Source organism: Pteropus alecto, unplaced genomic scaffold (assembly GCF_000325575.1).
Source record: "Pteropus alecto unplaced genomic scaffold, ASM32557v1 scaffold5, whole genome shotgun sequence".
Taxonomy (NCBI): Eukaryota; Metazoa; Chordata; class Mammalia; order Chiroptera; family Pteropodidae; genus Pteropus; species Pteropus alecto.
In genome coordinates, this window is record NW_006441953.1 from 9565257 (window position 1) to 9592303 (window position 27047).

At 40.7% G+C, this 27047-nt stretch overlaps 1 long non-coding RNA gene across 1 annotated transcript in view; it reads left to right on the top strand.

Annotated features, from left to right (window-relative positions):
• LOC107196187 overlaps positions 1–22610 on the top strand; it is a 61443-nt gene extending 38833 nt beyond the window's left edge. Inside the window, exon 5 of the long non-coding RNA XR_001517547.2 lies at positions 21616–22610. This is a non-coding gene — a long non-coding RNA (uncharacterized LOC107196187). The remainder of the gene's footprint in view (positions 1–21615) is intronic.
• Positions 22611–27047: the final 4437 nt, after the last annotated feature.

The following is a 27047-nucleotide window of genomic DNA, read 5'->3' on the forward strand; positions in this document are numbered from 1 at the left end:
GAGGCAGGCTTGCAGACAGTGCTCTGTGCATGGGTCCACATGGTGGAAACTGGAGTCCTGCTTTCCTGGCTATTGTGGATTGAACTGAAAATTGATGCCTGACTCTAAAGCAGCCATACATGGGATGTTCAGTAGCCAGTGAGGTGGGCTGATGCAAGAGCTTCACCTAACATGATCACTGCGTCCTAGATGATGACTAGCCAATCAACAAAGCCTCTTGCACAGAATTTGAGACCTGTCGGGCATCTAAGTCTAAAGGTTGGGCAGAAATGAGCAGACACTTTGGGAGAAGTCAGCCCTGTCCACATGGCCAGGAAAAAAGGCGGAACATTGGAGCTGAAAAAAGAAATGCAGAGAGGATTTGGCAGCACAAGCAGAGAAAGCAGAGGCAGAATGTAGCTGAGTCGCCATACTGACAGAGCACTAGAGAGGGAGCCACAGATGCCTTCTGCTGAAGCAATGTCAAGAAAAACAGGTGGCTGGAGGTATCTTATGTCCTGAATGACATTCCTAGCTCCGCCAGGCAGCTGCTAAAACTGCTTCCTGCTCTTCCCCACTTCCTAGGGTATCCTTACAGTGAACCACGTGAACCCAAGTCAACAGAGCACATCTTCCTGGCAACGCAAAAGAGCCCATGTAATATTCATATCTCTATTCTGGAACATATCAGGTGGCATTATGATGATTTGTTTTTATGATTCTCCCTGACTAGACTCCTTGAGCTCAAGGCCTGTGTTCGATGCCTTTTAAAAATATCCTCAACTACTGGGACAGTGCATTAACACATAGTAGTACTTACTAATTGTTTGATGAATGAATGACAGGTGAGCAGCATGAGCGTGCATGTAGCCAAAACACCCATCAAAACACAGGGATCTCAATTAGAGAGCATTTCTCTAAAGGAGGTAAATTTTGTTTTGTTTGCCATCACTAAGGGGTATAAATCGTTTTAATCTCATGTATTTTCGTGGAAACAATGGCTAGGCAAAAATTCCCCTTTAATTCTGTTGTAATTAAAACACATTTAAAAAATATATTTATTCACCAAACATTTATTGAGTCTTGTCTCATATCAAATATTACACTAAGCTCTTGGTATACATTATACTAAGCTGTACAGGGAGCAAACACATGATGAGTCCCAGCCCTTATGGGATTTTGAGTCTAGGAAGGAAAGCATGTTCTCCATACCAAGAAAAAATAAAACAGTGTAGAATGGCTGCAGTGATACGAAGTACTGAGGAACTTCATTGCTGAAATGTGATTTTAGAAAAGACACTGGCAAGTGGCAGAGAAAAACACTTGCTATTAAGGAGATAGCAGCATCTTTTAAAACAGTCATTAATAGTACTCTCTATATTGCCAGTTTAATAGGGCATGATCTTTAAACTTCAGACTTTTCAAAGTTGAAGATGTTTTAATAGTTCGTGAGCTCCAGAATTTACCTTTTCCTGGAGACATTTATCCACTGTCTTAAAACAAGGTGTCGTTATGACTATTTCAATTGAGACAAGAAATCACTAATTATTTTTTCCAAAAAGATACTTAACAAAAATAGTACTCTGATATAACCAGAGTTGCATCAACTGGCTGATGTTTTTTAATAAGCTGGATGAGTTCAATTTGGCAATGTGCGGTTGCAATATCACAGGTTTACACTTGCAGATAACATATCTGCATTAAGTTGAAACTTAAAATTGTGACTCAAATTGCAAAACAACATTTGTTTTATGGTATTCAAACATGGAGCCATAGTCACTGAGCTGTCTGAGTTTAAAAAAAAATGATATCATTGAACTTCTCATCATATACTACAGATATATTTGAAAAGTATCTTCCCAGAGAACATATAAATTAGCAGAGGAGCCTCTTTATGGTTTATATAATTGAACTTTGAAATAGAATTTCCTATTACTCAAACTTTCGGCCTACTTTCAAACTTTGGCACAAATTTAATTGAAGAGTATCCTCAGTGTTCCGAGTCTACTGTTTAAAAATTAGTTACTATTTGTAACTGCTCACCCCCGTGAATCCAGATTTTTTAATACTGTGCCAATAAAATAAAATACAGAAGCAAACTGGATATTGAGACTGATATAAGCCTGCAATTGTCATTCTTTATCCCAAATATAAAATTTTTGCTCTATATTTGCAGAATAGAGTAGACTGTTGTATTCACCTGCCCGACATCTCAACTTTTTCTTTTGACAATAGCGCCTCGATTTTCTTGAGACACCATCCTATTTCATTCTCAGTCCATGGAGACTCTGGGTGTACACAGGACCCACCGTGACCACTCAAACTGTACCATTGTCCAGAACAGTGATAGGTCCGGGGATGGGCATGTGAGCCTGGTCAGACCACTGAGTCTGAACTCTCATACTGTGTTGAGCTCTTTTAGGAAGGAGACTGCAATTTGTAAAACTGGTTATAAGCCCAGGGCTGCTGGGGACCATCACAGGGAGGAGGCCCATCTTGAGAATAGAGCAGCCAATGTAGAGAGAAACAGAGCTGAGAAATGGACAGAAAGCTTTGATGATATTTTTTCAGTCCTTCAATCAACTGATTCCTGAATTCCAGAACCACTTGCAGATTTAAATGAGTTAATAAATCTCCACCCCCCTGACCTTTTTTTAAAAGTTAGTTTGAATTCGGTTTTCTGTCACTTATACTTGAAAATAATCTTGACTAATATGGAAATGATTATAATTTTTCTCATGGGATTTAAGAATAAGCAATGTAATAAAAGTGAGATTATAAAAGCAAGTTTTTACTAGTAAAGTATCACTTCTCTTTGTTATGTACATTCAAGTTCCCTGTAAGAATCACTTGAATAAAGTTCTGTTGAAATATAAAAATTAAAAAAATAAATATAAAGTATAAAAATACGAAATGCTTATATTCCCATGGCCTACACAATAAGGTCAAGTGCATGCGTAGCAAGTTATCACAGACCATTTGCAGTCTGTCCTTACCTACCATTTCGGCCTCAGTCCTCGCGATCCTTCCATGTGAGAACATAGCACTCTCTCCAGCTGCCTCTGCCTTTCACCTTTACTGAGTATCGCTTAGCTTGTATCCTCTGCCTAGAAACCACCCTTTTCTTGCTGTTGGTTTTTTCACAAGTTCTTTTTGGTTCAGCTAAATAGCACTTCCTCGGTAAAGCCTTCCAGAATCTCCCCACGTAGAATTAATTGCTTTCCCTTCTGCATATCCCTCATCACAGTCTAACCTGTATCAGCGCTAGGGGTACTTGACTGCCTTCTTTTTAGTCTGCAGTCTCGCAGACAGGGCCTATCTTATTTATCTGCGTTTTCTTTCTACTTAAACTCTATTCGATACCTAGTAGATGCTCAATGCATATTTGTCAAGTGAAATTTTAATGCCAGGGCTTAGGGTAGCTTTTGCTCTTGTTTGCTCTCTTAGGTGCTATAGGCCTTTCTCATCTAGGGTGTAAAGGGAGCTGTGTATACTTTGTAGTAGAACTGTCAGCATTCACAGTCACCAAACACCGTAAATGACCCATGTCCTACGCATTCAAAGAGTCCCAGTCTAAGAGTGATTTTTATTAGCTCTATTTATTGGTCCAAACATAAACTCTTTGGTTTTAATAGGGCCTTGAGCCAAATATCAAAAATGCACAGATCAAAGAGCCTCCAAGGTCATCCAGCGTTGTGTGTTACCATTGTTAACCAACTTGTGTTTTGGCCTAGTGGTTTAGTATATTTTTCCTTGGTAGTTTCCACTTATCACAAGAATGGGAGATGCTTACCCAAGGAGTTTACAAGTATTTCAAAATGTGTTCGGCTATCAGGAGGCTTGCTTTGGATTCAGCCATACTGGGTGTGTCACCTTCTTTGGACATCACTCATGCCTCGTGTTACCTTCATCACTCTGCCTAATTGACTTGCGTGTCTGGGCCATCCGACCTGGTAGTGACTTTCCATGTTGCTTTCCTGAATAACTAATGATAGATATTATAACTACAAGTATTGACCACTCCCGGTTTAAGTTGGACTTGTTGGACAGCATTAAGTGCTCTTTAATGCTCTTGAAACTGGCCTTCTCCTTTTCCTGATGGACTTTCTTGGGAATCAAGCACCCTACCCCACTACCTCCCTGTTGAGGAAGACTATGACTGTGGACTCTATCTTGTGTCACAGTCCATAGAATGCTTGTCTAGCCAAGTTCATTCTTTTAACTGGTGGGTAATTAGTTTTGATGACCCAGATCCTACTGAATGATCAAAAATGTTTTCTCCTGAGCAGAGCCATGTGGGGAGGAGTGCTGAGACAATGTTAGGGTGGTTGCGATAGCCCAGGGCCAGCCAGTCCAGAGGTTTCAAGACTAAAGTTCTATCTTTGGGACTGAGTTCTGTTGGAATGCAGGTGGGAGTGGGAAGGGGTGTTGGCAAGGTCCCATCCTCTGGGTATTCCTACTTTGTTGGATAATGCCGGCAAATTATAGGCTGGAGGACACTATTTGGGACATGTGCTGACATTAAAAAGAGATGGCTACTCTGATTTTCCAGCAATCAATCTTATCTTAAACCACTTTATTTTCAGACTGATCTTTCCTGTTGATTTGGTCATCTCTTTGGATTTACTGAATTGCTCCATTCTAGCAGTAGAGGCCAGGGAAACATTACAGGAGTCATAAAATCAAAGAGGGAGAGTGGTGCTTGGAGTGGGTGTGTTACTTCTCATGATTAAAACCTAAAACGTTCAGAAAAAAAATTTTCTTCTCATTTTTCTTAGATTTTTTGTTTTGTTGTTCTGAAAATGTAGAATTATACATATTTTAGAATGTAGAATAAAATAATTAAGAAAATATGATCATAAATGGCTACTCTATGATTTCTGGAATCCATTCAGTGGCAGTCTGTTGTTAAGAAAAGAGCGGGAGCATTGAAGTTTGCTGGACATGGGTTCGAATCCCATTATGGGCTACTACTGATGTTGATAGGATTCTTATGAGATTCATAGAGAATATATGTATCAAAGTACCCAATTCCTAATAGTGTAGTTTATTGTGCAATAGGAATATTTAAAAAGTAAAGCTAAGTAAAAAATATTATTCTTGAACCGTTTGTAAGTATATATACCACGCAAGAGTAAAATGCTTGCTATCACTAGAGATTCTGCCATTTTTGCAAGAGAAAGCAGTGGTGGGCAGCCCTTTCTTTGCTTACAGACTTCTTCCTGTTGCATTTTGATTTTAGGATTAGTGGATGTCTTCCTGTATCCTCAAAGGACTTCGAGTTTAGTGGACACAAAGTAGCATCCATTTGTTCCTGCAGAGATTTGAAACAAGGGGCTTATTGGCCATCTCGCTCAAAAGGCCCCAGACAGAGAGAAGGAGAAAGAGGAAGTCAAGAGATTTGGGAGTTGGAAGGAGATGAGTGCTCTCTGTATCTGCCTGGCAGAGTAAAAGCTCTAAGTGCAGAAAACATAATGCCTGTCTTTGTTGGCTGGAAAGTTGCTGGTGTCTTTGGTTTTCAAGTTTTTGCCTGCTTCACAGAAGCAGGCAGAAAGCAAGAGATGCTAGATTCCCTTGAATCTATAGCAATTTGTAGTGTCACGATATTTTTTAAAAAATTATTTTAATTTGTTGGAATGCAGATTCAAGAGACAAATGTAGAATCATTGCATAAATACATGATATTTTAAAGCCTAAAAAGTCAAAAGCATCATAACTTTGTGAGAAAACCACAAAGTGTAAAACATTTTTGTAAAGTCATCTTAATTATGTAGTGCGCACTAAAAGTATTGTAGACATTTATCTCCTCTACCCCCATCTCTACATCTCCATTGTGGAGGAATGTTCAATTGAAAAAAATGTCTCCCCATTAGGCATTAAAAACTCTTAGTAGCTACCTTTATATGATCGATTACTGTATGGGGGTAAATGCATAGATTCTGCCTTGGTTTAAATGGCTGCTCCACCTTTTATTAGCACGAAATCTCGTAACCTCTTAACCTGATTTAGTCTCTTATAAAATGAGGTTATTGTGAGGATTAAATGAGTAAATATATGTGAAGTGCTTGGTAATTGGGCATTATATTTTATAAGTATAATACATTCTTCCTTTTTTAAAGATATACCATCACTTGAGCCTCACAAAAATTTTGTGAGAAAGATAAAGCAAGAATTATTAATACCCTTTGGGGGAATATAAAGTTCAGAATGACCGAATACCCTCCCTGGGATCAAACATGTGGTAGTGTACAAAACTAGGATTCAAATTCAAGTGTCCTGGTTTTTCACCACATCTCCCCTAATTTTAGGAAATTTTACACTTTCAGTCTTCTCCTTAATTCTCGAGTAATGAATTAAGCCCAACCATTGATTGAATAGCCTTATTCAAATATGTATTTATTGATTGAACAGGATAACTAAGAAATAGGTATTGCATAAAATAATATTTGGTCAACATTCTCTTAAATGATATCACAAACATTCAAGCATTTTATAGGAGTATTTTTCCCCCTTAGAGTAACCAAGTGTTTTAGGATTATTTTTTAGGTTATGTTGAATAAAGACGACTGATGCTTGAACCATTATCATGCCAAATTCAACAAAGTATTAACAGGTCCACATGCTAGATGATATAACACAATAGCCACATTACAAATGATGCAGTCATTGAAAATGAAGCCTTTGCACAATCCGAAAGTATGATTAATCTTACAAGAGATCTATTTCCATATCTTTTGTTCACAACATGGCTATTATTACTTTTAATCAAAACATCGAAGCCTGAATCACCTTGACAGGGCCTGAACAACAGCAACCAAATCTAGGAAGAAATCCCTTCATTGTGTTGATGTGTCTACTTGGAAGTTCCAGGAGCCAGAGAGAAGGAGGAGTTGATGGCATATATTGTGGGAGAGAGGTAGGTAGGCATATCAGTGATGACCTGGAAGGGCAAAGATGAAGGACAAGAGCTGCATAGGGCGAAGTGCTTATTAGGAATAAAGTTGATATAAAGACACAAAGTAGCATCCGTTTGTTCCTGCAGAGATTTGAAACAAGGGGCTTATTGGCCACCTCACTCAAAAGTTTTTTATATTTCTTTTAAGCTTTTAGAATATATTTCTAACTTGATTTCACAGAATATTTTTACTGAAGTACTTCATAACCTATTTGACACAACTTTTTTACTTTTTTTGATCAAATAAATAATTGAGACCCATGCATTTAGGCAATTCCTCCATCGTCTCAATGCGAGTTAAGCATAACCAGGTGACAGCTAGGTCTGTCGACTCCCTTTTTAATTCAGCAATAGCTCATTCTGGAATCCTGTGCCTGATATGTTGTTGACACTCTGCAAATATTTGATGAATGAAAGAGTGAATAAACGATCGAATGGCTCTGTCTCTCACACCTTTTGTTTGTGGACCATTTTTGTATCCCAAATTAAGAAAATGGTGAAAGAGATTGTGGTGTGCTTTGTAGTTGGACACTGACATTGAGAAAGCAAAGTTTCTATTTGGGCACAAATTCAGAGATATCAGAAAAATGACCCCACTTCTTTTTCATTTTTCCATTTGCCAAGGGACAGTCATTGAGCAGAGATGTGTCTGATGAGAGGGCTAGGTTCTAAAGTAAGTCACAAGATGAAGATCACAGGTAATCAAAACTGTCCTTGAAATTCTCTTAGGGAGATACCATGCCAGATGAAGACTGACATACTCTTTCTCAGCCACTTTTCCCTCTGTCATTGGAACACATGGCTGTTTTTACGTTCGAATACCAGTGAAGCAGCTAGCCTGAATTTTGGGGCCATGAATATGTATATTTTAAGCAAAAGACTGCACAGTGGATGGTCTGTGGGCATGGAGACAAACCTAGGCAGAATAGTTTCATTTCTCATGTCTTATGCTCACTCTGGGGCACATGCTTTTTAAGACCAGTATCTCTCTCTCTCTCTCTCTCTCTCTCTCATATAACCAAATATACAAAAGTTAAAAGTTAAATGCATGTAAGCTTCGGCTCCACTGTTACCCTGGTCCATGGGGATGACTGAAGTAAGTACTACTAAAGGATTCTAGAATCAAAATCTTATTAAAGTTTTTTATTTATTTTTTAATTTTGTAGGGCTTCTTAGATAAAAATGAGATGACTAAATTCTAAACTTACTGGCAGTGCTATGATTTATGATTTTTTTTTTGCTGTGGAGGCATAAAAAAGAGGAAGTTTCGGTATGGATATGCCTGGGAAAAGGAGTATGAATTACATGACTACTCAATCTAGAGCGATTTAAATGCAAAAGGGAATCGGCCTGTGCCACTATTGCCCTCTGTTCCTTTCCTTCAAAATCAAGAATAAAATCCCTGGTTTACTCAAACTTCCTCTTTAAGACTTGGTTCAGGCATCAAAGCCTTCTATGGCCACCAGTTTCCTCAACAGGCTGTTTGTTGCTCTTTCTACATCTCTCTCCCTCTTCCTTCCTTTTCCTCCTACCCATCTCTGCTCCTAAATCTCCATTCCCACTGTTGTTTATGTTTCAGCCTCACCGTGGACACGGACCATCGTCTCATGGATGCCTTTGTAAAAATTTGTTACACATTAACAATTAATCAACTCTTGTAGACATTACAAAGAACTTTGGACACCTACCTGATTTCCTGGAGCAATATCTGGGGAATTATTTTTTTGGATCGAAGAGGATAATATTTTAAGTTGTTATATATTTGCTGATCTTGGGGAGATTGTTGGAACCATCCAGCGTGCACAGGAAGCTTGGGCCCTTGGCCCAGTAGGCTCATAGTCTAAATATTTGGAGGATGAATACTTGGAAATGCATTTAAACATTTAAAGCATTTTCTTTGTTTTTCCAGTAAGTCTCATTGTTTGTGCGATTCAGTTCTGCAGCAAACCCTATCTACTGAAGGCATGAACCTCCTGGACAAGTCCAGGCCGGGGCTCTACCTCAGGTCTGGGCACAAAGCCAGGGGTGCCTGTCTATTGGCTAATGTTTACACTCCTGAAATGGGTTATTATTATAATTGCTCACCTTCAATGCCTGCGTTCTAAAGTCAAGGTAAGGGTCTGACCCAGCTCTGCACTGAAACCAGGAATATAACTCTCGCACACGCACACACACACGCACACTCACGATTTTCCAAACCAATTCTGTAATGTTCCTTTTCTTTTGTCAGTGCTGGATCTTTATTATTATTGTCAACTTTCAACTCTACCCTGATCATCTGTGGTCAGTTTTCCTCTCCAGCTTACTGGGCAACATACCTTTGGGTTGGTATATGCTTAGAGAATACAAACTAGTATGAATGTATTGGATTATGTAAAACATAATTAGGGAATCAAATTTGCTGTAAAAGCAGCCTATGTGTTTATAGAACTCAGAAGCAATGATAAGCAATTGGGATATTTTCCATGTTCTTTAGACCCACAGATATACTCTAGGACCTCAATTATATGAACTGTTTACCTATGCTAATCAAATTATCTAGAAACTTGCCAACTATCTACTTTGCTATGCTATAGAGTCACAAACTCTTGTCTCAATGGAATGGGAGGGAGCACTGGCTTCATTTCTGAAATTTGAAGTAGAAAGGGGTGGGGAGGAGTGGGTGGAGTGAGGTGAGTATGGGTGTGCACCTGGCCTGGTAATTGTCATGGTAAGGTGTCTTAGACAACATGATAATAACCTTCTTGATAGAATGGGGATGCAATAGCAGCAGCAAAAATTATATTAAACTGGGTCTGATGCCCAGACTATCAGCCTCAAATAAAGAAAGTGCAACAAAATCATTTCAAGAGGGACCAATTTGTCCATCAGGGAAACTAAACCGGTTAGAGAGGTGCTGGCTTGAGAAGACAGTGCTTTGAGTTCCTTGAAAAAAACTTTGCCCAACCTAATTAAAATGTCCAATCTAATTAAAAATCCAACCATAATCCTGCTGACGGCCCCTTGCTTCTCTCCTTTCCATTATCAAGATGCTCAGTAGGGCCCCTTTAGCTGAAAAATTATTTAACAGAGTCTATTTGAGCTCACACATAATTCCAAGCCTACTAAGTTGGAGAAAAGACACTAGTGATGTGTACCGCGGATGGCGGAGCTTCACTCAGCGAGGATGTATGACGTGGATTAATGCAGAGCAGACATCTGTTGTTAATGGGGGCAACAGACAGAATTTGTTCCCCTGTGGCAGGTGACTCCCCCAGTGCTGGCCAGCTGGCTTAGAGTAGACAAAGTTGGACAAGGCAAGTGATGCCTAGCAACCCTCTAGGGAAATATCTTGAGGGCCTCTCCCTGTTGTGCCTATGTTTACCCTGCTCCCCCCACCCCACTTTCTCACACATACACATACATCACAGAACTGATATCACAAAATGCAATTTGGAATATGGAGAAAAGGGAAGAAGCACATGCCTACCATAAGGGTTAATAGAATGTTGGCTGGTCTTGAGCATGAGAGGTAACTTTGAGTTTCCTAGTAGCCTGGGCAAAAAGAGGAAATCTGATAAATCACATGGCTCATGTTATCTGGGAAAAGAAGCAAATCAGTCTATTGGAAGGAATAAAGTTTTTCTTAACGACAGTTGCAAAATCAATTTTTTTCCACATCGAACTTGATAGAGAGGAAAAATTGAATTTTTCAGGGCGTGTGTAAGAAAATGTCACACTGCTAGAGCACTTGACCTGTCTACAGGGAAGGCACCGGAACATGGACCCCTCAGTGACTAATGAGAAATAGGTAGCTCTCAGTGGTTCTCTGGGACTGGTTGGTCTAACCTCTTAATATGTGTGACATTGTTGTGCAAATGTGCTGGTTCTGGGTCTGTTTGACCTGAGATCCATTTCTCTTCCTTGGCTCTGTATTCAGGGGGCCTGACCCTTCCAGGCTGACATTCTCAGGCCCCATGTCCGCCTGCTTTCATCTGGGCTTTGCCAAGGGGAGGCCCTGGTGGGAATTTGGAGAACAGGAAGAAGAGAAAAGTCAGGGCACTTCTCCCTCTCCCTCTGCTTGGGGTGGTATCTCTGGCAGCTGCTGCCCCTCTTCAGTGCCAGCTTTCACCGGAAGCCTGCTGTCATTCCAGCTTCCTCTGGGTAATCCCAGGCCCTGGGCTCCCTAGCACGGCCTCCTCCCTTTGTCCCTCTAGCCTAGGAGTGGCAACGACTTCCTGCTGCGGCTAGTCTCTGGATTGCCTCACAATCCTTGTTTGGCTTCTAAGTTTCTTTCATCTCATTGCATTAAATTTCCTCTGTTTTAAATATTCAGAGTGGCTTCTGTCTTCCTGGTTGGGACCTGACACAAGGAAACAAAAATATGTTTGAAACAAAAATGAACGGGGCAAGAGAATTTAGAGGAATGTGAGTTGGAGAGTTTCTGAAGAAGTGAAAGACTCCACAGATAATGGCACCACACACAAGGATACATCTGGCATTGGTGTACACCAGTTGGAAATGACTTCTGGTCTCCTAAGGTCCTTATGAGACATATTTACACACAAAAATAGCAATTTTACTCAGAGTTGTCAGCTCCGGAAGTGAAGAATAACAATATATAAGATATAGAAGAAAAAAAAAACCCATAGGATTTAGAGTCCTAAGTCAAGAATTCAAATCCTGGCCTGGTGGTAGATATTGGGGTTGACTATGCAATACCTATTCCCCTCTCCAACTGGCCTATCAGCTGTGGGGTTTGGAGGAGACCGATTCAATCCCCAGCTTCTGGGTTGTAGCCTTGATTGAGACATGGTCATTGCCTCATATGTGGGTCTGCACCCCAGGCCTGAGCCAGTCGGTACGTGGCATTCCCCTGGCCACTGGTGTGATGAAAGTGAAGCCTGGGAGTCATGTTTGACGATTGAAGAAAAAAAAGTCCTTTGTCCCAGATAGTGCGGTGGGTCCTGAAACTGCTTCAGCATTTTGCTCCTAAATGGAAAAGAGCCTGAGAATAAAGCTGACGCAAACAGAAGGGTAAATCCAAGACTAAATAAAACAGAACTGGATTCCGATCAAACTATGCCTGAAGCCCACTGTACCACTGGATTTTTTCTGTTACATGAGTTCATACAATCCATTTACTGTTTAGAATCTTTTGATTTGGGTTTTCTGTGACTTGTAACCAAAAGCGTGCTAGTCGATACATAGAAACATGTGCTAGTCGATACATGTTGTTTTATTGGCTGTATGTCCTTAAGCCAGTTACTTAATCTTTCTGATCCTCGGCTTTCTCATCTATAAGGTAGAACTATTAAGACAATTTATCTTAAGAAATTTTTGTGAGGTTCAAATGAGGTAATAAACGAGAAAGTGCTTTATAAATTGTAAGTAGTTATTTGAATCTTCTTATTACACATATAATTTATTTAGATTGTTAATGCAGTTTTACATCTCTTCTACATATAAAGAATTTATTTTATCAAGCATACACTTCTATCATACCTACTTCATTGCTGTATTGTGAGTGTTCATCAAGATTAATCAGCAATAACTATTATTTCACTCTGTACAGCTCTAAAATATTTACTTTTGAAGTCCCAGGTGACCTATGTAAGCTTGAAAGGGTTTACCTCAAACTCTCAGCCAAGTGGAAATGAATTGAGTAACCCTTTCTGTGACTACTCATAACTCATTTGTAAAGTGTGTTGTTTTCATTGCCATCTGGAGCAGCCCGTGCAAGAGGGTGAGTGACATTCCTCTCACTGCATGAAGGTTCGCGTGTTCAAAAAGGACCAGCTGGTCAGTTCTGCCCTTGTATTTTCTTGGAGTTGCTGCCCTGAGGTTGTTTGGTAACCTGAGAGAGTAGTCAATGCACGAACCTTTCAAAGGGCTATAAAATTAAGAACCCCCCAGGGAAATAACACATAGTGTTTAGATTTTTATAATGACAAAATATTAAAGGTAATTAATTTAGATAAGGTAACTAACAATTAGGCAATGAAAATAAAAATATGAAAAGGAAGCTTTTATATGTTTTTCTTCCATCAATTGGCATATCTTAGGACAGACCTGGTATGGCCTTGCTAACCATGGCGGGTCAGGGTAGAGAGAGAGTGACTGGGACTGTGAACTCAACCCTCCCATTAGGCTGAGGCAGTCCTGGCGGACAGGAGCTGCAAGTCCAGCCTACATTCTTTTACCCAAGCACTGGTGATTCTCCCTCCCAACCAGACCTCCTATCTCCCGCCTCTGGGCCTGCCTTACCACTGAGCAGGGTCAGGTACCCATTATGTTTCACCTTCTCCCAGGCTCAACCCCCTCACTTTGCCTCCAAATCCATCTCTGTACATCCACCATGCTGCTGTGGGAGTCATCTTTTAAAATCATACTATGCTGCCCCTGCCCCTCCTTCCTTAAACATTTTCACTGGCTCCCTATAGCTCATCCTATATAAAGCTCAGACCCCTTAGCATGGCAAGACATTGTGGGATCTGACTCCTCTTAGCAACCAACTCAGCTTCTCTCCCCACCGACTCCCCCAACCCCCAAGTTCCTTCCAAACCAGAGACCTCAGACCTGGACGTAGCTCTTTAAGGTCAGCAGTTACCACATTTTTATGGTCATAAAAATTACTTGAACTTGTTTAAAAGACAGATTCCCAAGCAATATCCTCACAAGAGTATGATCCAGAGGGTCGGGTCTGGGAATTTAAAATCTCATTAAGAACTTTGGCAGAGTCAGGTGCTGACGGTCCTCCGAGGGCCTGTCTTTGGAGAAACGCTCTGTGGTGACACTTACCACGTTGTAGTCTACTTCTTTCCTTCCACATCTGCCTCTACTTAGAGCTCCTTGAGGACAAGGAACAGGTATTTTTCAGCTTCGTTACTCCAGGACCTAGCATAGCGCTCTGCATGCACTAAGCCCTTGACGTGTGTTTATTAAGTGAATAAATGAGTCACAACAGAGCCAATATCAGAGGATATGGCAGGATAAGAGCAGTCAGGGACCAAGGCACTCAGTGCAAGGGTTGGCAGGCCTGGAGAGCAGTATAATCTGGGGCCAGGAAATGTTGGAGATGCAAGGCTGCATAGGAGGAGCCATCGACAAACACTGGTCACTGAGCACAAGGAAGGAGGAAACTACTCTGTGGTGGTGCAAAGGAGCGGGGATAACAATAGCTCATCGAGGCCATGACTCCTGCACAAAGAAAGAGAATGGGACCATCACCACAGGAAGGGTCTGGAGGCACTGGGCTATCAGCATCAGACTAGGCACGAGCAGCTTGGTATTAAGCTCCAGATTATTGTTCTAGAAAGCAGCAGTTGCCAATTTTGCCTGCAAATTCAATGTACTTGGAGCAATGTTTTTGAAATGACATGAACAAACAAAAGTGAGATTTCCAAGATCCACCCTAGAGTCACTGAACAAGGCTCTGGATATGTGTAAAGGGGATTTCAGAATCTTCGTGCCTGGAGTTACGAAACTTTATCATCATGTGTCCATGTATGAAGTCCCCACCCCTTATTCATTCTGGTAGTTACCCAGTGGGCCATTTCTATTTAAAGAATCATGCCCTCCCTCCCCTCTTGGGAAAATAGTTTCTATTATTATTTCTTTGCTTATCTCCATCTCTGCTGTCTCTTTGTCTATAATGTCTATTAGACATATAGTGGAATTTCTGGGTCTAATGTCTTTGTCTCCAAATTTTTATTTTAGGATTTCCATTTCTTTTTTTTTTTTTTTTTTTAGTATTGTGTGCTGGAACAATTTCTCAACATGCTCTGCTACGTAAGTACTGTACTCTGGTGTGTCCTTTCATTATTCTGCACATCTATTGAGATTTTAATTTTGATCATTTTTTTCATTTCTGAGATCTCTAAATACTTATCATTACAACAGCCTTTTCTTGCTTAGGGAATGTAATATCAACTCTTAATTCTCTAGAATATTCCACATACAGTACTACTTTTAAAGTTTTCTTCTATTTTATTTACTTTGTTTCTGTAGATGTTGGTTTTTAGATTTGTTTAGTTTGATTTTTCTTTCATGGTTTTGGTTTTTCTTAAGTATTTGTCATTCTGGATTGTGCAGTCATCTTTGTATTTGATAATCGCTATTTCTTCTAAATCAGGGCCAGCTAACTGTGGCCCATGGGCCAAGTCTGGCTGCTGCCTATTTTGAAAATAAAGTTTTATTGGAGCACAGATATGTTCATTCATTTACATATCTTCTATGGTTGCTTTTGTGCCAGGATGGCAGTGTCGAGTAGCCTATAAAGTCTAGAATATTGATTATCAGGCCCCTTACAGAAAAAGCTTACAAACTCTGCTAGATATAACCATCACTTTATGGGAAATACAGCTCAGGGAGAAACATAGTAATCAATGTTGGCTGATTGAAACATTGACCAAAGCAGAATGTGAGATATTCTATAAGATAGAAGACTCAGTTTCTTTACAAATAAATGACATAAAAATTAAAAAGAAAAAAAGAAAGAAATCCATGTAGAGTAAAAGAATTTCATAGGAATATCAGACAAAAGCACTGTGTGATCCTCGCTTGGATCCTAATTTAAACAGGTCAACTATAAAGCAAATTTTTGAGATGGTGAGGGAAAACTGACCATGAATCAGTGTTTCCAGTGTTTACTGATGTGAAACAAACCACCTTCCACTTAGTGGTATAAAACCACCACAGAGTTTTTACGCTCACTGTTTCGGTGGGTCAGAGATTTAGACAGGGCACAGTGGGAGTGTCTTCTCCGTTCCATGATGTCTGGAGCCTCAGCTGGGAAGACTCGGAGGTCTGGACGCAGCTGGGAATGTTGACTGGATACCTCTACGTGGCCCCTCGTGTGGCTGGTTTCTAAGAGGGACCACTTGAGAGGGAGCTCCTGAAGAGTAAACACTGTAAGATGACCAGGCAGAGGTTAGGAGACCTTCCTGATTTCCCTTTAAAGTCAGGTGGCATCTTGACCCTCACATTCCACTGTCCCATGAGTGACTAAGGTGGGCCCAGAGTCAAGGGGAGGGGATAGAGACTTCACTTATTGTTGAGGGCCTGGCAAGCTCACCTTGCAGAAGACGGAAGAGGTTGCTGTAACCATTTTTGCAAAATACAATCTGCCACAACTGGCTATTAGATGATGTTAATAAATTATTGTTATTTTTTTTCAGGTGTGGTAATATTTTCATAGATTTTTTAAAAAAATCTGTATAGGTTAGTCACACTAAGTATGAATGAAATGATATGATATTTTGGATTTGCTTTAAAATATTTCAAAAAAAATTAAAGGTAGTGGCGGTGGTAGCACAGATAAAATAAAAACGACAGAACGGTGATAGTGGGCAATAAGTACTGATGGTTAGTAATATTCTCTGTAATTTGTATGTTTGAACTTTTTCCTTTGTGAAACAAAAAGGAAAAAGTAAAACCTGGTTTTGCCTGATTATGCCATTCTTTCTACTCCCAGCAGTTAGGGGTGAGTCGGGGTCTCAGTGCTGAGGGGGAAACCGGTCCCTTGCCTTCCGGGTTTAAGGCTCCCTGTTCCTTCCGGGTGTTGCCAGCTCCCGGGGGCATCTTCCTGACTCTTTCACAAACGTGCTTTTACTCACTGTTCTGGCCTGAGGCAGACAATCCTGCCAGCCGACTTCTTGGCACTATTTGGTGGTAGGGAGGGACCTGCCAGTGTGTCGACCAGGACTGGGTTATTATAATCTCCCCACGGCTGCCCACAGCTCCTTCCTCCCCTTGCAATTGTCCCCTCCAGGTTCAGAGCACACCAGGGGCTGCTTCTGCATGTGTGTCAGTCCCCCCGAATGTAGTTTTGGATGTCATTTGCTTTGTCAGTTTAGTCCTCTGTGTTTTCTCTATTTCAAGGATTACTTAAATTTTCTGATCTGATGATAGCATGCTTTTTTGAGCTTACCTCTCTCTCACTCCAGTAACCCCACTTTCTGTCACTCCAGTAACCCCACTTTCTGTCATTTTTTGAGCTTACCTCTCTCTCACTCCAGTAACACTTTCTGTCATTTTTAGAGATGTTGGTTGAATGGAAAAATATTCATGAGCACTCAGTTGGCCATTTTGATACACCCCTAAGCTTTTTCAGTGTGTTATAATCAAATAATAGATATATAAGTTTGTATCTTGTGGGATTTTTGAAAATCTACATTAGAACTTAAATATTTTCTATTTTATTGAAAACTACTTGCAATAATAATTATTCATGGTTACATAATACCATACCTTCACTATATATTATAATTTATATTTTTGAACATTTACATTTAGATCATTTTCAGCTTTTTGATATTAAGTATATTGACTGGGATACATATTTCTGTTTCAATATTTAGTCTCCATATTAATTTTATTCACTTAGGATAGGTTCCAAAGTATATAATTCTAACAGGCGTGCTTTTATGCTCTCTTGGTAATTATTTTCCTGCTTAACCATTGACTAGAAGCCACGAGAGGACAAGTTTCCTACCTGCTGACTCTCTCCTTTATACTGTGATGAAATTTGAGCCAGAAGGTGTTTAACTGTGAACATTCATTTATTCAATAAAAAATTATAGGTGTCTCATTAGTAACTCTAATACTAGCATAATTCTATGCTCTTGTTACTTGTCAAAAGTTTTACATGTCTGCCATCTGCTTTAATCCTCATATCTGGGAATATAAATTTACATAATCAATCCTGGAGGATGATCCAGCATATTTTCATTTGACGAGGTATTAAGCTCTTACTTTTTTCTAGGCACTGGTTAAACGTGGGGAGGAGGTCCAATAAGTAACACCTCTTTTCATTGCCTGAGTTCAAAACCAATTCAGAGATAAAATAAAGAAAGAGGGAAGACAAAGTTGAAACTATCATCTTTATTACTGAGACAGGCTGTGTTTGTTAGGATGTGGCTTAGGTGTGGGCAGTGATGGGCTTCCTAAGACTGAACCCTCAAGTACATCATGCTTCACACCCAATCTCAGGCAATGCTAACAAGCTTAAGCGGACTACACGGGGCCTGCCCTTCTAAAATCTGTGGGACGGCAGAATCGGCTGACAGACGGGACTGAGAGGGATTTGTCCTACCTCCTAGAGGAAGGCCAAGGTTATACTAAGGAATGGGCCGCTCCATGAAGGCGATGTCAGGAGTGAGCAGTAAGGTTCCCCTGTCTGTCTCAGCCCCCAGAGAGATCAACCTAGAACCACGGAGAAGCCGCCCATGATTTGCAGAGGAACTATTTCTTGTCCTTCCAGCTTTTCCCTTCATCATTCCCCAGCTCTTCTGATAGAGGTAGAGCTTTCCAGAGGCTGAAGTCCCCTCTTTTGGCTTCAAGCACATCAGCTCCATGGCTGTCCTGTTGATCAGCTGACCCATCGCCCTCTACCCAACCACCTTTCAGTGAGAGGTGACCACATGATGATTTGGGTTGTGGATACTGAGTCGGAGAAGGTCCCTGAGGAGGGCGCCATTCCCAATCTGAAAGGCAGAGCCTTTCCAAAGGAGAGGGGTTTGGGGGGAAGGGAGGGTGCTTTGCTCTTTTATCTTCCAGCCTGGAACGTTAAGATGGGGCCCAGAGGAGCAGTAGCCACCTTGCAATGAGAAGTCAACTTATTCAAGGATGAAAAAGGGCCGCCTACTAAAAATGTGGAGCAGAGCGGGAAAGCACTTGGACCCTCGATGACACTGTAGAGTGCCTTGACGGGATCAGTACCAGTTATCTCAAAGATCCCCAAATGACGTATGATCTTCGCTGTGTGCTATGTTCTGAATGTTTGTGTCTCCCAAATTCATATGTTGAAATCCTAACCCCTAAGGTGATGTTATTTGGAGGTGAGACCTTTGGGAGGTGATTAGGTCATGAGGGCTCCGTACATATGGTATTAGTGCCCTTATAAAAGAGGACGCATCTGAACAAATTGCCTCTTCCCCTGTGTGAGGACGCAGTGAGAGGATAGCTCTTTGTGAGCTAGGAAGCTTGCCCTCGCCAGACACTGAATCTTGGATGTCCTAGTTTCCGAAACTGTGAGAAATAAATTTCTGTTGTTTATAAGCCATTCAGTCTGTAATATTTTGTTATAGCAACCCAAATTGACTAAGATACTGTGTATCAGAACCTAGGAATATGTAATTTCATTATCAGAAGCTACACTTAATTTTCAAAATATCCTTTTGGAGACATGTATTTGACATGACATGTTCTGACATCTAAGGCAAATTAATGCTTTTGGAGTTAAATATTCTTCAACTTTCTTATTTGAAGCATGCATTAATATAGCTTAAAAGTTAAATGGGAGTGGGGTGCACAGGCTAGGAGACTGAGAACAACTGAAAGAATAGATCTCTATATCCAGTACCTCACTATTCCTAATGTCTAAGCTAGAAGGAAATTCGGGGTGCTTCTGGTCCAGAGGGTCTCAGACTGTGATACCAGGACTCCCCACAGGGGTGCTCCAGGATGCCTTGGGGGATAAAGGGAAGCCGGATCAGTGGGATCCAGCCCCCACTCTAGTTTAACCAGAACGCCTCTGCGTTTACCTGCGGTCTCCATTGGGATTCCTTGTAACAATGAATTCATGTTGTCAACTGAAGTTTAAAATTACTTGTTCAGTCAAAATTAAGTTTAAAAACCACTTACCTTGTCCAACATCCTTGTTTTATAAATAAGGAAGCTGACACTTAGCAAAGTTCAAATGACTTGATCAAGTGGCAGACTACAACTGAGTTCCCCAATATCCTCCCTTCCTGTTCCTAGTATATTGTTTTTCCTGAATCACTGCTCAGATTCCACAGATTATAAAAGGGAATTTCCTCCAAAAGTTCAATTCTGCAAGAGTTGTTTCTTCAGAAGAGCTCTCCACCTAAGAGTTTCGTAGTATGAATGGCACAGAGCTGTAAACTCTAGTCACAGAGAAAAATGACAATGCAATGGAAAATTCCGGAGATATATGGACTTCAGGTTTTGTCTGATCAGGGCTCTCATTCTGTGAGCTTTCATGGGCTAACTCAGTTTGGTTCTCCACAGGTAGTTGTCTGAGGAGACGAGCATTAGGATCCTAAATTCAGGAAATAACCCTGACCTTTGCTCTGACTGGCCCATGTACGAACCAATAACTGTAGCAAGCTGTCTTTGTTTCTAAGGGCAACTGCCTTGTGTTCTTTGTGTTTGCCTAATGTTCTGTTTATCATGCCTGTGCTTATTCATACTTTTAAAAGTATCTCTTTAACTTAATTATCTTCATATGATCTAGTGATAAATTTCTTTATTTTTTCCATCCTTTTCCGGTGAAGTGTTACCTGAGGTGTTTTCTTCCTAGCAACTCATGATTCTGGGGTTCCATACTATGTTTCTTTAGTGCTGGTTTTGTTTTTGACATTGCCTAACCTGAAAATTTGTTCAGGGTTTGCAACTTTGACCATCGAAGTGATCTGGAGAGTGGTCTGTTCATCGTTTCTAATTGATGGGGGTGAGTTTATATTCTCTCCACAACATTTTTGGAGTATCCTCTCTGTGGAGATGACTGTGGCATGTGAGGCTGAGGTCCAGGAAAATATGGGAAGTACCATAGTGAGCCAAGGTTGCTCAGGGAAACTAATGTCACCAGACCTCTCTGGCTTCAAACACTGCTTTGGCAGCCCCTTTGAGTCCCCAGCCAAGAGCGGGGAATTGGGACTGGGGCTATGGGATATGTCCCAGACTGAATTTTTAGAACATCTCTGCATTTTCTATTTTGCCTGGATTGGCAGCAAATCCCTTAAATCAAAATAACCCATGCCTTTGCTCCTAAGGATAATTAAAAAGGATAGAGCTGGCTTGGGGGAAAAGTGCCTTAAAGCACGAGTGGGGGATGATGGCGGAGCAGGGAAAAGGGATGAGAGTGAGGCCCCCACCAGAGGATTTAGGAATAAAAGGCCTGGATTCTTAACAGAGTTCTTGCTCCCAAGGGTATATAATGAGAGGATAAGGGGGACAGTTTGGGGCTCTTTGGGGATTTTCAGGAATATCTCAGTCAAAACACAACCCAGCTGTAATTTCATTTGCAGAAGGTTAAACTAAACAAATAAATCAAAAGAAGAAAAATGCCATAGGAGTAACAAGTTTTATGGCATGTAGATATAACTGTACCTAATGCTATTTACTATAATAACAAAAATAAATAACATTTGAATGTCCAAGGACAGAGAAATAATAAAATAATCCAAAATAGCAATATAATGAAATATTACGTATTCATTGTAAGAAGCATGTATGATAACTCTTTAGAATCGTGTTGGCCAATACTGGAATTGTGAGCCACAAGTGGCTATTTAAATTTGCATTTGCATGACTTAAAATTAAATAGAATAATAATTTCTCAGTTACAGTAGCCCCACTTCAAGTGCTCAAGAGTCATGTGTAGCTATTGCCTACCGTCAAAATGCTGATATGGAACATTTTTATTATCACTAAAAGTTCTATTGAACAATGCTGCTCTAGAAAGGTGAGAAAGTGTTTACACATGACTGCTCAAGTGAAACAGAAGTAGCTTGAGAAGCACAAGCACTGATTATACCAACATAAAAATCATATGGATAAAGATTAGTCAAGACAAAGAAGCATTAAAATGATTTCTGCCAGGTAGATTTAAAAGTTATCTTGTAGAGTGGTCTAGACTTCAGTCACTAATACATGAAAATTTTGAAATTTCTCTTCAGGAGGTCAATCGTTTCTGCTGCTCCTGGGCTAGACACAGAGAAGTTGTAGAGGTGGCATCAGGAGATGGTTCTCACTCTGGCTTTGCAACTGAAACAGCTGGGCGATGTCATGGAAGTCACTTCAATTCTCCTGGCCTCTTTCTTCAGATGATGTCTAAGGTCTCTTCCAGCTTAAAGGAATGGTTGTATTTGTCTTCCGATGGAGAGCAGGTATCCAAGAGGCCCATTAGGCTGGTCCTTGGGAGGCTGTAGGAATGAGAGTCAGTGGCAAGTTCTCAGATTGTGATGATAATAGACTGTGTATCCCAGGGATGAAGGAAGAGAAGTAGAAAGGATTTTCTAGACTGGAGAAGCTGGTCAGTGAAAAAATAGGAGATTGCATTCCAGACACCAGAGAGCTATAAGAAAAATTGCATCTGTTTTCATTAAATGTTAGAGATGACTTTGAACAGAACCCAAGTGAAACTGCAAACACATCTGAGAAAATCCTAGCGCCATCTTGGATCTCAGAAACTCCAGCCAGCTCTCTAGTCACAAGTAGTTCACAAACTACCCTCCTATTAGCTCATTAATAACACTCCGGGACAGGGCAATGCTTCCATTTGTCCAACTATTTCTCTGATATCAGATCATAAAATCATACTTCTTGAAAGTCACCTATTCTTGAACATTTACTCTCTGAATTGATTTTACAACTATAGTATCTTATCTAAATCATTTCACACTTCTTTTTAAAGTTTGAAGATATGTAGTGTTTCATCTCACTTCCCTCCTTATATATTTTTCTATTAAACATCATATGGAGAAATGCGTCTACTAAATAATTAATATCATCCACCTTTATGATTTTTAATGTATAACTATACATTCACATGCCCTTGATATGTATCATATATACAATGGTGTGCTTTTCTGTGTATACTTTTGTTTTACATTTAAACAAAGCAAACTACCTGAATCTGGATACATTAAACTCTTTAATGATGTAAAAAATACATGCGTGAGTTGCTGTGTATATGTGTGATCTACACATTTCTTGAATAATGAGCCACTTAATGTATGCCATGTCCTGTGGGAGATCAAAATTGAAAATACATAGTCCTGTCTGTCAAGGAGCTTATAAACAAATCATCATATGGTTTGATCATTTCTGAACAGCCTCTAAATTAGGAAAATATCGGGTCTCAAAAATATATTCTAAAGTCAATGGCTCAGAACACAAAATTATATGTTTAATTGTTTTCAAGTTCAGTTTAGTCTCCTCCAAATAACTGAATGCATAGTATACCCCAGATATAACTATATTTAGTATAATTTGATTTAATTGATCAATACATTTATTGCCTATCTTGTGAGGAACTGGAATACAAAAATGGGTAAGACATATTTCTTGCTCTCAAGCAGCTCATAGTCTGGTGGAGAAGGCAAACCAGTAAACACCCACCTGCCAATAGGCACAATGGGTGCCACATAGGTCTGGGAAGCCTTAATGGAGAACATTTATTACCAATCTACCAAATACATGAGCACTGTTGCTAAGGGACAAATCATAATGCTTGGAACCCATTTTCCACTGACAGCTCCGGTGATAGAAGAGGAAGTATCTGCCTCTCCTAGTCTTCTGATCTGCTGATCAGGCTGTGGAGAAGCACCAGCTCTAAGGTGGTAAGATCATGGCCCAGAGCAAAGGCTGAAGGACTTGTCAAACCACGACTTCCTGCTAATGCAATTCTGCAGGCTAACTTCCTGTTTTCCCTTTACCCTTCATCAGGAACTAGGAAGAATAGCCTGGTTTTCTTCCACTGACAACCTCACTGATTCCTTTCCTTTCCTGGTCCACTATGCAGCTAAAAGTAGTCTAAGAAATCTATTAAGAGCTTTTCACTCTCTTTTGGGTAAAATCTAACCTTTCTTCGGGGCTGGTCCTCATCTTCCTCTCTAGATCTTGCCCTCAGGCACAACCTATCATATTCTCTTTGCTACAGCCATGTTTTACTCCTTGTGGTTCCTCAAATATGCCACACTTTCCAGTCTTTTCTCCTGTCTCTTATTTATACACTTCCTTTGGCCTTCTATTCTTGGACTGGCAGAAGACTAGTTATTCATCCATTCTCAGCTTACATGTCATTTCCTTAGGGAGTTCTTCTTTGACCTAAGATGAGGGAGTTCCTAGATGACCCAGTACTTCACTTATCTTAGTTCTCATCAAACTTCGTATGATTATTCCCTTCACTCCTTTCATCTGTAAATTGCAGAGGGAGGGTACAGACCACATCTGTCTGGCTCACCATCGTATTCCAGGCCCTGGCCCATAATTTGGTGAATGCAGGGCGGGCTTCATGGATGTGCAACCTGTATAGTTGCATAGGGCCTCACACTCAGGAAGGTGAGTTTAAGGCTTAGTTTTAATGATTTTCTGTCTCTATCTTGAAAATTCTTAATAACTTTAAACAAAGGGCCCCATATTTTTGTTTCGCATTGCGCCTCACAAGTTGTGAAGCTGATCCTATGGGGATGAATAAATGAATTAATGGATATATATTCATCTTCACAATTTGTTGAACCAAGGAAATTAAGGCTTCTGAAGTCTTAATTTTAAATAAGAAAAAATACTTTAGAAAGTAATTGCATTGTATAATTCAGACATCTTTATGATCTATTTTGCTAATTTTTACATATTGTTTGTCCATATGAGGAAAGAGAAGCCATGCCTGAGAGGTACATACTCTCTGTTCTGTGAGAGGTGTTTTCACTTAAAATTACTTTTTTTTTCAACCACAATGTTTATAAATTTTTTTAAAAGGTGAGTCCAGAATGATTCACTTTGTCTTACACCTGATTTACTATAATCGGAAAGATGGAAAGAAAAGAAAGAAAAAGAAGCAGGAAAAATTCTGCAAATAGTAAATGCTATTTAGATTTCTATCTCTTTAGAGTGCACGAACATCAGCAGCATATCCTTTTGGCCAGTAAAAGCAATATTAGAAAATAATAAATCTCAAAGAAAAAAAATGTAAGGTGTGGACTTTCCATTCATAAACTCAAGGACACCATTCAGGAGAGACCATTTCTGGTCTTTGAGCTTTTAAAGCCTACAAAGAACCTCCTGGCAAGCTTTGTGAGGACAGCTGGGGAGTCCTCTGGTTCTTTTATTAAGGATCTTTCTTAACTTTCACCACCATCTCTAGCAGGGGCCACTGGCTATCCTCACCATCTTTGATAAATTGTGGAGAACGTGGATTCCAACAGAGCGGGGCTTGGATCTTTATACCGTTTTGAGAAGCTGATTTCTTCTCACCCCTATAGGTCCAGAGGACCAGTTCCAGGTCCAGCTATGCCAGTCACTTGCTGTGTGACCTTAATGATGTCCCATCTTTAGACCTCAGTGTCCTTGTCTGTGAAGGCAGAGGTGGATAAAGCTTCACCTGTCTTTCAAGTACCCTGAGTCTCCACTAAAGGATCTTCCTTTCCCTGTCCCTGGGAATTTGGAACTCACATCTTGATCTCATTCTCTAGGTTCATCCTCACCAGACCCCTATTTGCCACTTCCTGACCCTCCATTCTTTCTTGCATATGCTGTAGGCTTTGTCCCTGTGTCCTACTGAATGCTTTCCCCTTGCTCCCCACCTTTTCTTGATTTACTTGTCTAATGCGTATTCATCTTTCAAGAAGTTAAGTTGCACCCTGAGCTTAACCCTCCACACCACATTCGACACTGTCCTGCACGGAGACTCCCGTGTGTTCTCAGAGCCCCGTGTGTTCTCAGAGCCCCGTGTTTTCCTCTGTTCTAGCTCTCATCGTGCTGTGTCATTAGTGTCTATTTCCATGTTTGTTTCCTCAGGAGTTCCAAAGTTCTTTCAGGCTTGGACTTTGCCTCCTCAGCATCTAGCACGGTCATTGGGACATAGTAGGTGTTCAATAGTGTAGAATGAGTGAATGAAGAAACTAATGAAAGAATGAATGAAGACGTCATTATCATCCAGTCCCAGCTGTCTTTATAAAAGTGGTATTGCATTTAACTAGGATTCCTGGAGACACCGTACCTTAATAAGGGAAGGTCAAGTGGGCTGGCAGAAGAAAGGAGTCCCTCTGCCACTCAGCTCACCCTTCAGTTTGGCTTAAGCCTAATTGGCTCAGCACACAGCGTAATTGCAGGGAGTAGCAACAGGAGGCATCAGGAAGCTTCTTGGGTTTTATTCCTTGCCCATATTTGCTTGATGTCCTCACCCTATCTTAATGATATTGGCAGTACGAAGCAGGGGTGGGTAATACTTCTCCCCATTCATTGTAGCTCTGCCAGGTTGCACAATTCCTCCCTCAGAGGTATCCAGGAGTGTATGTTAGAAACATGATCCCCAGGCTTGGTTAGGAGAGGGACGTAGCTGATGGAAGTCATGAATTCAACGAACACTCATGTGGCAGGCACTATGCTGGTGCTGGCACAGATACTTGAGAACCAGACACAATACCTGGCCTCGAGAAGCTAACGGCCTATTGGGAGAGCCAGACAGTGAACAGAACATTGTAGTGGCATGACAATTAGGTAACTTTTCCCCCTCCTCAACGTGTAAATAACTAAATAAGCCCAAATCCATGCTTTTATAGAAATAGAAATGTCAAGCTGATATTAGGACATTTTAATTAATCAAGTCCTCTTATATGCATATCCCCACAGAAACCTCACAAGTTAGGTATAATGGTTCTCTTCAGATAAGAAGACTGAGGCTTAGAGAAGTTAAGCAATTTGCTTGAAGTCGCCCCGTTTTCAGAGATGTCTTGGGATCAGTATCACTTAGATCTTCCTGCATCTTCCACCCTCCCAAGAAAGCAGTGTCTTAGAAAGCAGTGTACTTAGAAAGCAGTGTCTAAGGCTCAAGAAGATCCTAAAGTGCCTTTGAAATGATCAAAAAAATTATTAGACTCAATATATTTTAAGTCATAAGGGTGTTTTTCATTCTTTGAAAAGTAAACATTCGTGGAGGGAAAGCAATATATAGAAGCAGGTCTGGGCTTTAGGGCAGAAAGCTGTAGCCTGGGGTGGAGGTTTCTGGGCAGGAGGGAGGTGAGAACAGATGTGGGGCTCCTCCGGGAATAGAGAGGGAACTGGAGTGCTATGTGGGCTGCAGAGGCCAGGCTGGGGAAGGAAGCCGAGTGGCCCAAGGCTCAGTAGTCAAAGAACAGTGCATGTTCAGGCCAAGTCTGGACAAATGTTAGCACCAACTGACACCAGCAACTGTGTTCCACCAACTGGGAGTCGGTGAGGATGTGAACACTGTAGCCAGTGCAGCCAAGGCCCAGGCTCGAACACACAGCTGCCTGACTCTCCTCCCCAAACACAGGTGGGTAGTAGCTCTCCAAGGGCCTCCAGCACACCCAGAGCACATGCCATCCGACTCTGGTTGACTTTATAGCTGAATTAAGTCCTGCCCACC